The 13209-nt window shown below is 48.8% G+C and overlaps 1 pseudogene; it reads left to right on the top strand.

The window, feature by feature from the left end:
* Window positions 1-8525: 8525 nt before the first annotated feature.
* LOC126204482 (5S ribosomal RNA) lies at window positions 8526-8643 on the top strand (annotated as a pseudogene).
* Window positions 8644-13209: the final 4566 nt, after the last annotated feature.

Here is a 13209-nt window from a genome sequence, read left to right as displayed (position 1 = left end):
GTTGCTGTTAGAAGTAGTTTATCTTGTCACGATATAGAAGTAGATACTTCCTGTGAGTTAGTATGGGCAGAAATTGTTGGCAACCGGAATAAAATAATAATTGAATCCTTTTACCGATCTCCCAAGGCAGATGATACAGTTCCTGAAAGATTGATTTCAAACACGTACCCGACTCATACGATTATAGTTGGAGGTGACTTTAATTTACTCTCGTTACGTTGGCGAAAATACGTGTTTAATTCCGGAGGTACGCATAAAACATCATCCGAAATTGTGCTAAACGCATTCTCTGAAAATTATTTGGAGCAGTTAGTTCTTGAGCCCACGCGAATAGTAAACGGTTGTGAAAACACACTTAACTTCTTAGCAACAAATAATCCTGAGTTAATAACGAGCATTCTCTGCCTCGTGATGGCTGGGTGTTGTGTGATGTCCTTAGGTTAGTTAGGTTTAAGTAGTTCTAAGTTCTAGGGGACTGATGACCATAGATGTTAAGTCCCATAGTGCTCAGAGCCATTTAATAACGAGCATCAAAACCGATTCAGGGATTAGTGAACTCAGGGTTGTCATAGCGAGATTGAATATTACAAACCCCCAAATCCTCCAAAGAAGCAGAAAAAAGTTTACTTGACGCCTTCTTGAGCGACAATCTCCACTCCTTCCAAATTAACAATATAAGCGTAGATCAGATGTGGCTTGAATTCAAAGAAATAGTGTCGGCAGCAATTGAGAGATTTATACCAAATAAGTTAAAAAGCGATGGAGGTGATCCTCCTTGGTACACAAAACGGGTCTGAACACTGTTGCAGAAACAAAGAAAAAAAAATGCCAAATTTAAACGGTCGCAAAATCTCCAAGATTGGCCGTCTTTTACAGAAACTCTAAATTTAGCGCGAACTTCAGTGCGAGATGCTTATAATAGTTTCGGCAATGAAACTATGTCTCTAAAACTGGCAGGAAATCCAAAGAGATTCTGGTCGTATGTGAAGTATGCTAGCAGCAAGACACAATCAATGCCTTCTCTGCGCGATAGAAATGGAAATACTATCGAAGACAGTGCTGCCAAAGCAGAGTTACTAAACACAGCCTTCCGATATTCCTTCACTAAGGAAAACGAAGTAAATATTCCATAATTCGAATGAAGAAAAGCTGCCAATATGAGTAACGTAGAAGTAAATATCCTCGGAGTAGTGAAGCAACACAAACCACTTAATAAAAGCAAGTCTTCCGCTCCAGGATGTATACCAATTAGGTTCCTTTCCGAGTATGTTAATGCAATAGCTCCATACTAAAAATAATATACAACCGTTCTCTCGACAAAAGATCCGTACCCTAGGCCTGGAAAGTTGCACAGGTCGTACCAATATTCATGAAAGGTAGTAGGAGTAATCCACTAAATTACAGGCCCTTATCATTAACGTCGATATGCAGCAGGATTTTGGAACATAAATTGTGTTCGAACATTATGAATTACCTCAAATAAAACAGTCTATTGAGAGACAGCAAAAATTTAGAAAACATCATTCTTGCGAAACACAACTAGTTCTTTACTCGCACGAAGTACTGAGTGCTATTGACAAGGGATTTCAAATTGATTCCGTATTTCTGGATTTCCGGAAGGCTTTTAACAGTGTACCACACAAGCGGCTTGTAGTGGAATTGCGTGCTTGTGGAATACCGTCTCAGTTATGTGACTGGACTCGTGATTTCCTGTCAGAGAGCTCACAATTCGTAGCAATTGACAGAACGTCATCGAGTAAAACAGAAGTGATTTCTGGCGTTCTCCAAGGTAGTGTTATAGGCCCTTTACTGTTCCTGATCTATATAAATGATTTGGGAGACAATCTGAGCAGCCGTCTTAGGTTGTTTGAAGATGACGCTGTCGTTTATCGCCTAATAAAGTCATCAGAAGATCAAAACAAATTGCAAAGGATTTAGAAAAGATATCTGTGCGAAAATTGGCAGTTGGCACTAAATAACGAAAAGTGTGAAGTCATCCACATGAGTGCTAAAAGGAACTCGTTTAACTTCGGTTACACGGTAAGTCAGTCAAATCTAAAGGCCTTAAATTCAACTAAATACCTAGGAATTACAATTATGAACAATTTATACTGGAAGGAACACAGAAAATGTTGTGGGGAAGGCTAACCAAAGACTGCGTTTTATTGGCAGGACACTTATATAAAATGTAATAGGTCTTCTAAGGACACTGCCTACACTACGCTTGTCCGTCCTCTTTTAGAATACTGCTGCGCAGTGTGGGATCCTTACCAGACAGGATTGACGGTGTACATCGAAAAAGTTCAAAGAAGGGCAGCACATTTGTATTATCGTGAAATAGGGGAGAGAGTGTAAGTGAAATGATATAGGATTTGGAATGGACATCACTAAAACAGAGGCGTTTTTCGTAGTGGAGGAATCTTCTCACGAAATTAGAATCACCAACTTATTCCTCTGAATGCGAAAATATTTAGTTGATGGCTACCTACGTAAGGAGAAACGATCACCATGATAAAACAAGGCAAATCAGAGCTCGCACGGAAGGATATAGGTATACGAGATTGGAATATTAGAGAATTGTGAAGGTGGTTCGATGAACCCTCTGCCAGGCACTTAAATGCGATTTGCAGAGTATCCATGTAAATGTAGATGAGAACATCTTGCTGCATCAATAACCTCCCCAGTATCCATGTACTGCATCTCGTTGAGTGCGTCCTCCATTGAGCGACACAGATAGAAGTCGGAAGATGCAAGACACAGCTACAGAGTGGATGACAAAGAACGGTCCAATGTAGTATTGTCAGCTCCTCTAGGGTGCGAAGATTTGATTGAAGCCTTGCACTGTGATGAAGGAGGCGAAGAAGGAGAAGTTCGTTTGCTTTTTTGTGGCGACGAATACGCTGAAGTTGTTTCTTCAATTTCCTGAGGGTAGCACAATACATTTCCGGGTTAATCATTGAACAATGACGGAGAACGTTAAACAGAATAATCCCTTCAGAGTAACAGAAGACCGTCGCCATGACTTTATCGGCTTCGCGTGCGGATTCGAACTTTTTCTTCGGAGGTGTGGTGGTGTGGTGCCATTCCATGGATTGCCGTTTTGTGTCGGTTCGAAATGGTGAACCCATGTTTCATCGCCTGTGACAATGTCCGACAAAAAATTGCCACGATCATCTTCGTAACAAGCAAACGGCTCCTTGCTGCTCTTTAAGGTCTTCTGTTAGGCAGCAAGGAGCTCATCGGGCACACACCTCTGAGAACCCCAACTGATGAACGAGTGCCTCAGCACTACCGACAAAGGCATCCAGTTGAGCAACAAGGTGTTTGATTGTGATCAGTCGATCACCACGAATGAACATGTCTGCAAGTGACAGTATTGCAGGAGTGTGGTCCTGGTCGCCTACAGTGGACTGGAGGCCGAGCGGTGACCTCTCCAGTTGTCAGGATGCTAGGAAATGACTGTGGACGCGTCAGAAACGCCAAAGAAACATTATTAATTCATAACACCTTTATTCCTGCCGAGTGCAATGTGGCTTGGTGATATCAACGACCTTCCCCGAGACCTCGCTGACTCGTAGCGATGACACCAGCTCCGGGCTGCAAGTCTTGCTAGCGCAGCACTGCGTGCGGTGACGTAGCGGTGGAATGTCCTTACTTCGTACTTCGGCCACGTGTGGCTAGCGGCGCCCGGCTGGCCGGGCGGCTCGGCGGCAGACAGCAGGAGGCTCCGGGTTGGAGTCCCAGTGCTGTCGGCACGAGAGGCGTTCTCGTAGTGCGGAGTGTACTCTATCCCACCCCGTCTTCTTTCCTGCTCCTCCTTGTGGCTCGTCCGTGGTGGACGGGCAGAACGGGCTGCAGTCCCCCAGCGTCGTCGGCTCACCCGGTTGTGACGGCGGATGCACAGGGCCTAGGCCCCGCACGATCTCGACGACGGCTCGCTGATGTGGTCAGCATTGGCGGCGAGCGAGTCTGCCGCGATGTCTGCTAATCCTGGGTTGATGATTGACAGCGGCAGCGGAGAGGACCAGAGCTGGTACCGTCCCCTCACGTCTGCTGCTGGATGGGCCGCCCTTACTGCAGCATCTCCTTAATAAAGATTAACATGTCGATCACCGAGCTGAGCGCTACGCAGCGACCCAGTACACATCTAACTGCAAGTCTAACTAAGAGTGCCTTGTTGCTATCAAAACTGGCGTAGCACGAGCGACGTCCTGACGTCATGCTCGTTTGTAATGACCGCATTCGTTCCACTTATACTGCTGATTCATCTGTCATACCCGCCCCTTAGGTGTTCTTGCGACGGAGTTACGTGTTGTTACGGCAGACTTACGCGAAGTTGTGAAATGCAGTACAGCTGACGCTATACCTCTGTCTTGCACTCTACGAAAATCTCCATCTAACACCAACCTGCGTGCTAAGCAATTCTCTCTCGTCTGTTGTGTGTAACCAGGCCACTGCGTCTGCGTGACGACACATTCCATACATGTGCAATTCTCTTACCTCTTGGCTAACCTAATGCCTCTGGCCCTCGACATAGGCAACGAAACTTTGACAATATTCCACGTTTCCAACTCTTTACTATTCCGCGACACTACAGGAGTGACAGCCGTGTGCGGCCGGCCGGCAGGAGAGATCTGACGGGTTCGTCCCACCTTGTTACCACGGTGACAGACGCCTTGCCCAAGGACTCACTGTGTTTTTGTTCACTCCCAGGTCTCCGCAGGCATTCTGCAAGCACCTACGATTATCTGCGATGCTCTGGTTTTGCACCAAAAGACACTCAATTACAGCTGTCTGCTTGGAACGCACCTGCGTTACGGACGCCAATTTGAAGCCTACGCATCTTGCTGCCACCAATCGGAACTTCACGAAACTACTGGGGCTGAAGCGGGAATATTCCACGATGTCGCAAAACAAATTCCGCAATTTTTCAACCGAAACTGGCCGAGAAAAAAAAGGGTTGCGTTACTTGCTGAACGCTCCACGTACAATTCACAGGAAGGCAGGTGTTGACATGTGCGAATATTATAGATCTGTCAGTTTAATAAGTCTTGGTTGCAGAATACTGGCATGATTATTTACGGGAAAATGAAAAAAAAAACTGATATACGAGGGGGGACCCAAAAGAAATCGGACTCCGAGGGCGCCGCCACTCGTATATATAGTGCACGGTTCTCACGCTAGATGGTCCTGGTAGAGACCTTCATGAAACAGCTGTGCAGACGGCGTCAGTGTAGAACTGAACGTGAAAGTGTGGTATTGAGTTTCTCTGACTGTTGGTGGGTTACCTCTGCGAAATCGTTATGGCAGCTTTAAAAGAACAAAGAGTGTGTGTGAAATTTTGTTTCCTGCTTAAAAAAACTGCAACGGAGACACACCAAATGCTTCAGGAAGCTTTCCAGGAGGCAGCTATGAGCCCCACACAGGTTTTCGAGTGGTTTGAGCACTTTAAACGTGGTGAGATGTGTGTTGAAGACCATCTCCGGCGGTACCTCGCTACGAGTACCGCCCTCTGATTTGTGTTTTCGTGCACTAATCGAGGCGTTAGGGTTGCAGGTGCCAGCCAGCAAGCAGCGGTCCAGCCAGCCAGCAGCAGCAGTAGCAGCGGTCCCGCCATCCAGCAGCGGTCCAGCCATCCAGCAGCGGTCCAGCCAGCGGCAGGGACCCCGTCCGCGGCAGGAGCAGCTGCAGCGTTCCAGCCAGCAGTCGCCAGCGCCAGCAGCGTGGGACATCGGCGTCCGTCTTCGTCCGTCTTCGTCCATCTCCGTCCGTCCCCGGTTTTCCTCTCTCGTTTTCCGTCCTATACTGTCTTAGTTTCTACCTGTCGTCATGTCCGCCCCCACCACCACTGCCATAGTTTATACTTCGCCCTCCGCCGCGACCACCACCATTACATGGTGTGCCCAGTCGCCCCCCCCCCTCTTTCCATCCCTCCTCTTCTAACTCTCCCTTCGCCCGCACTCTTCGTCGCCCCCTCCCCAGCTTCTTCCTCCCGCACCTCTACCTCTGATCCCTTCCCCCCACTCCCCCAGCCTGTCACTGCAGCACCAGCTTGGGTGGTGGCCCGACGGGCCACTGCCCATGCCCAGCTCTCCCCATTGCCTTTGCCAGCACCGCCACCACCACCGCCATCACCGTCGCCTTCACCATCACCATCACCATCTCCGGCGCCGGCTACTGCGTCCATGCTGGGACCTGCCACTTCCTGCCACCTCCCTATAGCTCCCGTCCCTCATGTCACCACTCACCCTTCCGCTGCCCTTAAACACCCTAGTGGCACCACCACCTCCTCCCATCCCAAAAAGGCCCCGCCCATCCTACTTCCCCCCCCCCCCCAGTATGCCATGGATGTCTCCCCACCTGGCCTGGCCCTGCTCCCTCCGCCTCCTCCTCCTCCTCCTCCTCCTTCTCCACCACCTCCTCCTCCTCCTCCTCCTCCCCTCCCTCTTCCTACAAATACGTCCTCTCTCGTCCCGTTCCTTCCCTCCTCGAGGCCCGGAACCTCTCCCTCCTTCTCCGCCAACACTTTCCTGGAGCCCCCATCTCCCTCCTCACTCCCAGAAGAGACTTGGTTCTCATCTCCTCCCCCAGCCCCACCCTCCATACTGACATCCTCTCCCGCATACCCATCACCCGGTTTGGCCCCAACACCTCCCTCACCCCTGCTCCTTCCCCGTCTCCCACCCACCGACCCCAACCCCCACGTCGCCCACCGACCCTCACTGCTGTGATCACTTGGCTTAGTCCGACGATCATGGAGGAGGAGGTATTGGGGGAGCTCAATGCGTATCCCTCGCTGGAGGTGTGGGCGGTCCTCCACATTTTTAACTCCGCCGGCCCCACTCGCCTTATGAGGGTTTTCTCAGAGGACGCCCCCTCCATTGACCGCCTCCTGAAGGAGGGTGCCCTCCTCTTCAACCAGCGCTACAAGGTCGACCCCTCCCATTCCCCTCCTCAATCCCTCTGCTGCCAGAGGTGTCTGCACTACAACGCACACACAACAGCTGAGTGCCGTGAGGCCCCCACCTGCCCTCATTGTAAGCAAGCGCACTTCCTCCGGCAGTGGCCTAACCTTCAGTCCCGTCCCTCCTGTGATACCTGCAATCTCCCGCATCCCACCTACTACCAAAAATGTAAAGTCCGACCCCCTCCGACCACTCCTGAACTCACTGTTCCTGTCCGCCCTCTGGACGCTCCCACTCCTCCTGGCAATTCCCTTCGTCCCCCCCCCCCCCCCCACACCGCTGACGACATCATCAGGTTCCTCACCATTGTTCTGCAAAACATCCACCCTTTCCAGCGCCCTCACACCCTCCAACAGATCTCCCTCACCGCCCATTCCGTCTTCCACCTAAAAATGTATGCCACCTACTCCCACAACCAGGCCCATTTCACCTTCTCCCATCTCGACACCCTCGTCTACATCCCTGTCATGGCACGACAGCACCACTCCCTTCCCGCCAACAAGACCGTGTTCCTGCACAACCTTACCACCCACCGCGTGGATGCCTTCCTCCTAAATGAAACCTTCCTCCGACCCCACTACACCATCCACACTTCACCCTACCTCGTTCACCGCTCCGTTAATCCCCTCCCGATAGCGCATGGTGGAGTTGCCATTGGTCACCACCGCCATATCCTGGTTCGGCTCCAACCTCTCCTTACCGACCCCACCGAACACCTGATCCTTAGTCTCTTCTTCCCCGGCCTTCACCTGTGCCACCATCTATGTCTGCCCTAACACCCCTATTCCTTTCGACTTCCTCTCCCACATTGACCGTACCTTCTCCCCCTATGTGATCGCCGCCGACCTCAACATCACATGAAAATCAATGAAAATCCTGAACATTTTGAACTAAGATAAATAAGGCCCCAAAATCTAATGGAAATATCCCAGAAACAGAAAAAATAAAATTAAAAATTAGCAATGGTACCCTCATAATTCAAATTAATAATCAGAAAGTATTAACACTTTCAAGTATATGCATTTCATTCTGATTGTCCTCAACCAAGTGGCGTGGCTGTCGGAATTTTTCGTAAGAAACTCGCATGAGCTCTGAAAATATAGCGCTAGAAACAGTTACTCGCAACACACTCTTGATTTACCTTACCGACATTTTACTATTACAAAACACTTATTACATGTTCAATGACGTCATAAGAAGTCGTCAGGTGCCTGAGGATGAGAGCCAACTTGTCGAGCACAAGAACGTTCCGAAACTACTGATGTCTGGGCTCCATTGTAAATAATCCTATATTTGAACAGCTTACCTTCCTTCAAAACGAACCTTACCTCGGCGGTCGTATCTTGAAGGATCACTTCGGTTTGTAACACGCTTTTAAAAATTTCGTCCACTCTCTTATTATTTCTTGTTGAATAGAACTGACTTTGTAAGACCTTGGATTCACTCTTGTGGTGTTGAAAGCTTTAACCCAATGTTATGGTAAATCTGCGATAGTTTTCTTTTTTCTCAAGCCAAAATTTTTATCGCATTGCATACAATATTATCCTTTCGTGCAAAAGAGGCAACGGCCTTGCCACAGTGGATACACCGGTTCCCGTCAGATCACCGAAGTTAGGCGCTGCCGGGCGTGGCTGGCACTTGGATGGGTGACCATCCGGGCCGCCATGCGCTGTTGCCATTTTTCGGGTTGCACTCAGCCTCGTGATGCCAATTGAGGAGCTACTCGACCTAATAGTAGTGGCTCCACTCAAAGAAAACCATCATGACGCCCGGGAGAGCAGTGTGGTGACCACACGCCTCTCCTATCAGCATAGTCAGCTGAGGACGACACGGCGGTCGGATGGTCCCGATAGGTCACTTGTGGCCTAAATACGGAGTGCTTTTTTATGCAAAATACTACTTTGACCTACACTATGTGATCAAAAGTATCTGGACACCCCCCACCCCCAAAAAACATACGTTTTTCATATTAGGTGCATTGTGCTGCCACCTACTGCCAGGTACTCCATATCAGCGACCTCAGAGGAAATGGGAATGAGCGTTTGGCTTCATTGGCTGGGAGGCCCATTATGGGGCAGGTCCGGCCGCCTTGGTGCAGGTCTTATTACATTCGACGCCACATTGGGCGACCTGCGCGCCGGATGGGGATGAAATGATGATGAAGACAACACAACACCGAGTCCCTGAGCGGAGAAAATCACCGACCCAGCGGGAATCGAACCCGGGCTATTACGACGACAATCCGTCACGCTGATCACTCAGCTATCGGGGCGGAAAGCGACCTCAGTAGTCATTAGACATTGTGAGAGAGCAGAATGGGGCGCTTTGCGGAACTCATGGGCTTCGAACTTGATCAGGTGATTGGATGTCACTTGTGACATACGTCTTACGAGAGATTTCCACACTCCTAGACATCCCTAGATCCACTGTTTCCGATGTTTTTGTTTGGTGTGAGGAGCGTAAATAATGGACGTCTGAACGGTGGAAAAACGTTGTGTAGAGTCAAGAATCACGATACACAATGTGCCGATCCAATGGCAGACTGTACGTATAGAGAATGCCCGGTGAAGGCCATTTGCCAGCTTGTGTATTGCCAACAGTAAAATTCGGTGTTATGGTGTGATCGTGTTTTTCATGTAGTGGGCTTGTACCCCTTGTTGTTTTGCACGACACTATCACAGCACAGGCCTGCAACGTTACTTTAAGCACTTTCTTGCTTCCCACTGTTGTAGAGCAATTCGGGGATGGCGATTGCATTTATCAACACGATCGAGCACCTGTTCATAATGCATGGGTTGTGGCGGAGTGGTTATACGACAGCAACATCACTGTAATGGACTGGCCTGCACAGAGTCGTGACCTGAATCCTACAGAACACCTTTGGGATGTTTTGGAACGCCGACCTCGTGCCAGTCCTGACCGACCGACATCGGTACCTCTCCTCAGCGCACACTCCGTGAAGAATAGGCTGCCATTCCCCAAGAAACCTTCCAGCACCTGACTGAACGTATGCCTGCCAGAGTGGAAGCTGCCATCAAGGTTAAGGGTGGCCCAAATTCAACTGACACCGAGAAACCATCTCTCTAACGTCTCGGTGCATAGACGGCCAAGTCTCATGCTCCTTAATCTTATGTAAGGTCTTATACGTACCTAAATGCCCGCTAATCAAAGAGTTGTGAAAGTAATGGAAAACCGGGCGTATTAGGGTGGCTGGTAGACAGATCGTAATCTCCCTGGCACGTCCCACCTTTTTGTACAAAAAAATGGCTCTGAGCACTATGGGACTCAACTGCTGTGGTCATTAGTCCCCTAGAACTTAGAACTACTTAAACCTAACTAACCTAAGGACATCACAAACAGCCATGCCCGAGGCAGGATTCGAACCTGCGACCGTAGCAGTCGCACGGTTCCGGACTGCGCGCCTAGAACCGCGAGACCACCGCGGCCGGCCTTTTTGTACAAAATGCCCACAGAAAGCCGTTTCTTAACGGGTGCTCAAGTGGGGTCCTGATCCTGTTGGTCGGCAATGTCACTAAACAAAAGAGGAATACCGCCTAACACGACACAACTAAGATTGCCCCCCTCACTTTCTTGGGCGCCTTCAATAGACGGATGTTCAGTAAACATACGGCTGAGGATGTCCGCGATCACATTCTCAGTACCCCTAATGTGTTTAGTCTCGAGCTGAAACGCCGAAATGCGTACCGCCCACCTCGCCAGTTTTACGCGGTCTGGCTAGCACCCAGCTTAAGGCTGTATTGTCAGCCTCTAGCTGAAATACTCTATGTTCGAGATAAAACCGGTACTTCTCCAGCGCGAACAAGACGATCAATGCCTCCCATTCGTAAACAGAATATTTAAGCTCGGCGCTGGTTAACGGACGAGACGCGTATGCTAATGGCTGCCTTTGATCCTCGAACTCCTGGAGGAGGACTGCCGAAATTCCAGCATTAGATGCGTCGGTTTGGACAACGAATTTCTTATAAAATCAGGCACTCCGAGAACCAGAGGATTGGCTATAGCTGCCTTAATATGCTCAATAGGAGCCACTTGGGCAGATCTCCATTCAAAAAGCACCCCCTTTCGGCGCAGTTCATTTAAAGTAGCCGCCAAAACGCCTAAAAATAATTCACCATGCCTATAAACCTGGCAATCCCACGTTTATCAGTAAACGGCGGCAGAGCCCTCAATGCCTTACTCCGCTCCTGGTCAGTGCGAATGCTTTCACCTGATACTAGATGACCTAAGAAGGATATCTGCTGCCTGGCTAATGTCACCTTACTGGGTTTAACAGTCAAACTGACCCCCTGCAACCTAGCAAATCTTGCTGGATATGTTCCAAATGCTCTTGAAAAGAACGACTATAAATTACCAAATTTTCCAGATAATCATAAACACAGGCTAATTTCAAGTCTCCAAGAATATTATCCAGCAAACGAGTAAGGACTGCTGCACCGGTAGCCAAACCAAAGGGTACCCTGTTAACCTCAAACAGATTCCAATCAGTACAAAATACCGTAACGTGTTTACATTCTGCGGCTAAGGGAATCTGATAATAGGCCTGATTCAGATCGAGCGCAGTGAACCAAATAGCCCCAGCAAACCAAGTAAAGGAGTTGTGAAGATCAGGTAAAGGAACTGATTCTAGGATAACCTTCGTATTTAGGTGACGGTAGTCAACAACAGCCGGAAATCCCGCCCCTGATCCTTAGGGATAAGGAATATAGGGTAGGCATAAGCAGATGTAGAAGGCCTAATAACTCCTTACTCAAGCACTTAGACCTATGCCCTTAGTATCTTCATCTTAGGCGGTGAGAGACGATATGGGGACCTCCTGACAGGAATATGGTTATACAGGGTGTTACAAAAAGGTACGACCAAACTTTCAGGAAACATTCCTCACACACAAATAAAGAAAAGATGTTATGTGGTCATGTGTCCGGAAACGCTTAATTTCCATGTTAGGGCTCATTTTAGTTTCGTCCACCTACGCTCAATGGAGCACGTTATCATGATTTCATACGGGATACTCTACCTGTGCTGCTAGAACATGTGCCTTTACAAGTACGACACAACATGTGGTTCATGCGTGACGGAGCTCCTGCACATTTCCGTCGAAGTGTTCCTACGCTTCTCAACAGCAGATTCGGTGACCGATGGATTGGTAGAGGCGGACCTATTCCATGGCCTCCACGCTCTCCTGACCTCAACCCTCTTGACTTTCATTTATGGGGGCATTTGAAAGCTCTTGTCTACGCAACCCCGTTACCAAATGTAGTGACTCTTCGTTCTCGTATTGTGGACGGCTGTGATACAATACGCCATTCTCCAGGGCTGCATCAGCGCATCAGGGATTCCATGCGACGGCAGGGTGGATGCATGTATCCTCGCTAACGGAGGACATTTTGAACATTTCCTGTAACAAAGTGTTTGAAGTCACGCTGGTACGTTCTGTTGCTGTGTGTTTCCATTCCATGATTAATGTGATTTGAAGAGAAATAATAAAATGAGCTCTAACATGGAAAGCAAGCGTTTCCGGACACATGTCCACATAAAATATTTTCTTTCATTGTGTGTGAGGAATGTTTCCTGAAAGTTTGGCCTTACCTTTTTGTAACACCCTGTATAGACGAATATGGTATTCAAGAACATTATTAACACCCAGTCTGTCACAGGGAAGTTCTGGGAACCTCTCCAACAACTCTCCTAGTTCAGAGGCCTGCTGGGAAGAAAGATGGGTGAGATCAAATTCACTAACTTTAGTATCAACAGCCAGCATTACCGTGTACAGGTGCTGACAGATTGAGTACGGGAGTCCTTTATTTTCAATAAATGAAAAGGGAATGTTTTTCCTAAATGCGTGAGCTATGGATGGCAATGGTGAAAGGGTCCTGTAGCCACCTTTCATTGCCAACTCTCGTAGTGGTCAAGTCGGCAAAGAGGTTTCCGCTACTTGTGAGAAATCCACCTGCGTTAGGTTGGTGGCGGAAATGGCATCCTGGGGTTTTCCGGTCCACGCGGAGCGTGGAAGAGGCTGGAGAAGCGGGAGGCAGTCTGCCGCCGGTACGGGAAGCGTACACAGCTGTGCTCCAGTCGAAGAAGGGTGAGTTGGACTGACCGCGTGGCGCGTTGTCACATAGAGAGGGGAGCTTTTAGCTTTTGGTCTCGAATTTCGTCTTATAAAGATTTATTTGCTGGGTTGCAGCAGGGAATGCAAGGCTTTTGTAGACTTTCAGTTTGATTC

Source organism: Schistocerca nitens, chromosome 9 (genome assembly GCF_023898315.1).
Source record: "Schistocerca nitens isolate TAMUIC-IGC-003100 chromosome 9, iqSchNite1.1, whole genome shotgun sequence".
Lineage (NCBI taxonomy): Eukaryota > Metazoa > Arthropoda > Insecta > Orthoptera > Acrididae > Schistocerca > Schistocerca nitens.
This window is presented reverse-complemented; position numbering and strand designations above follow the sequence as displayed.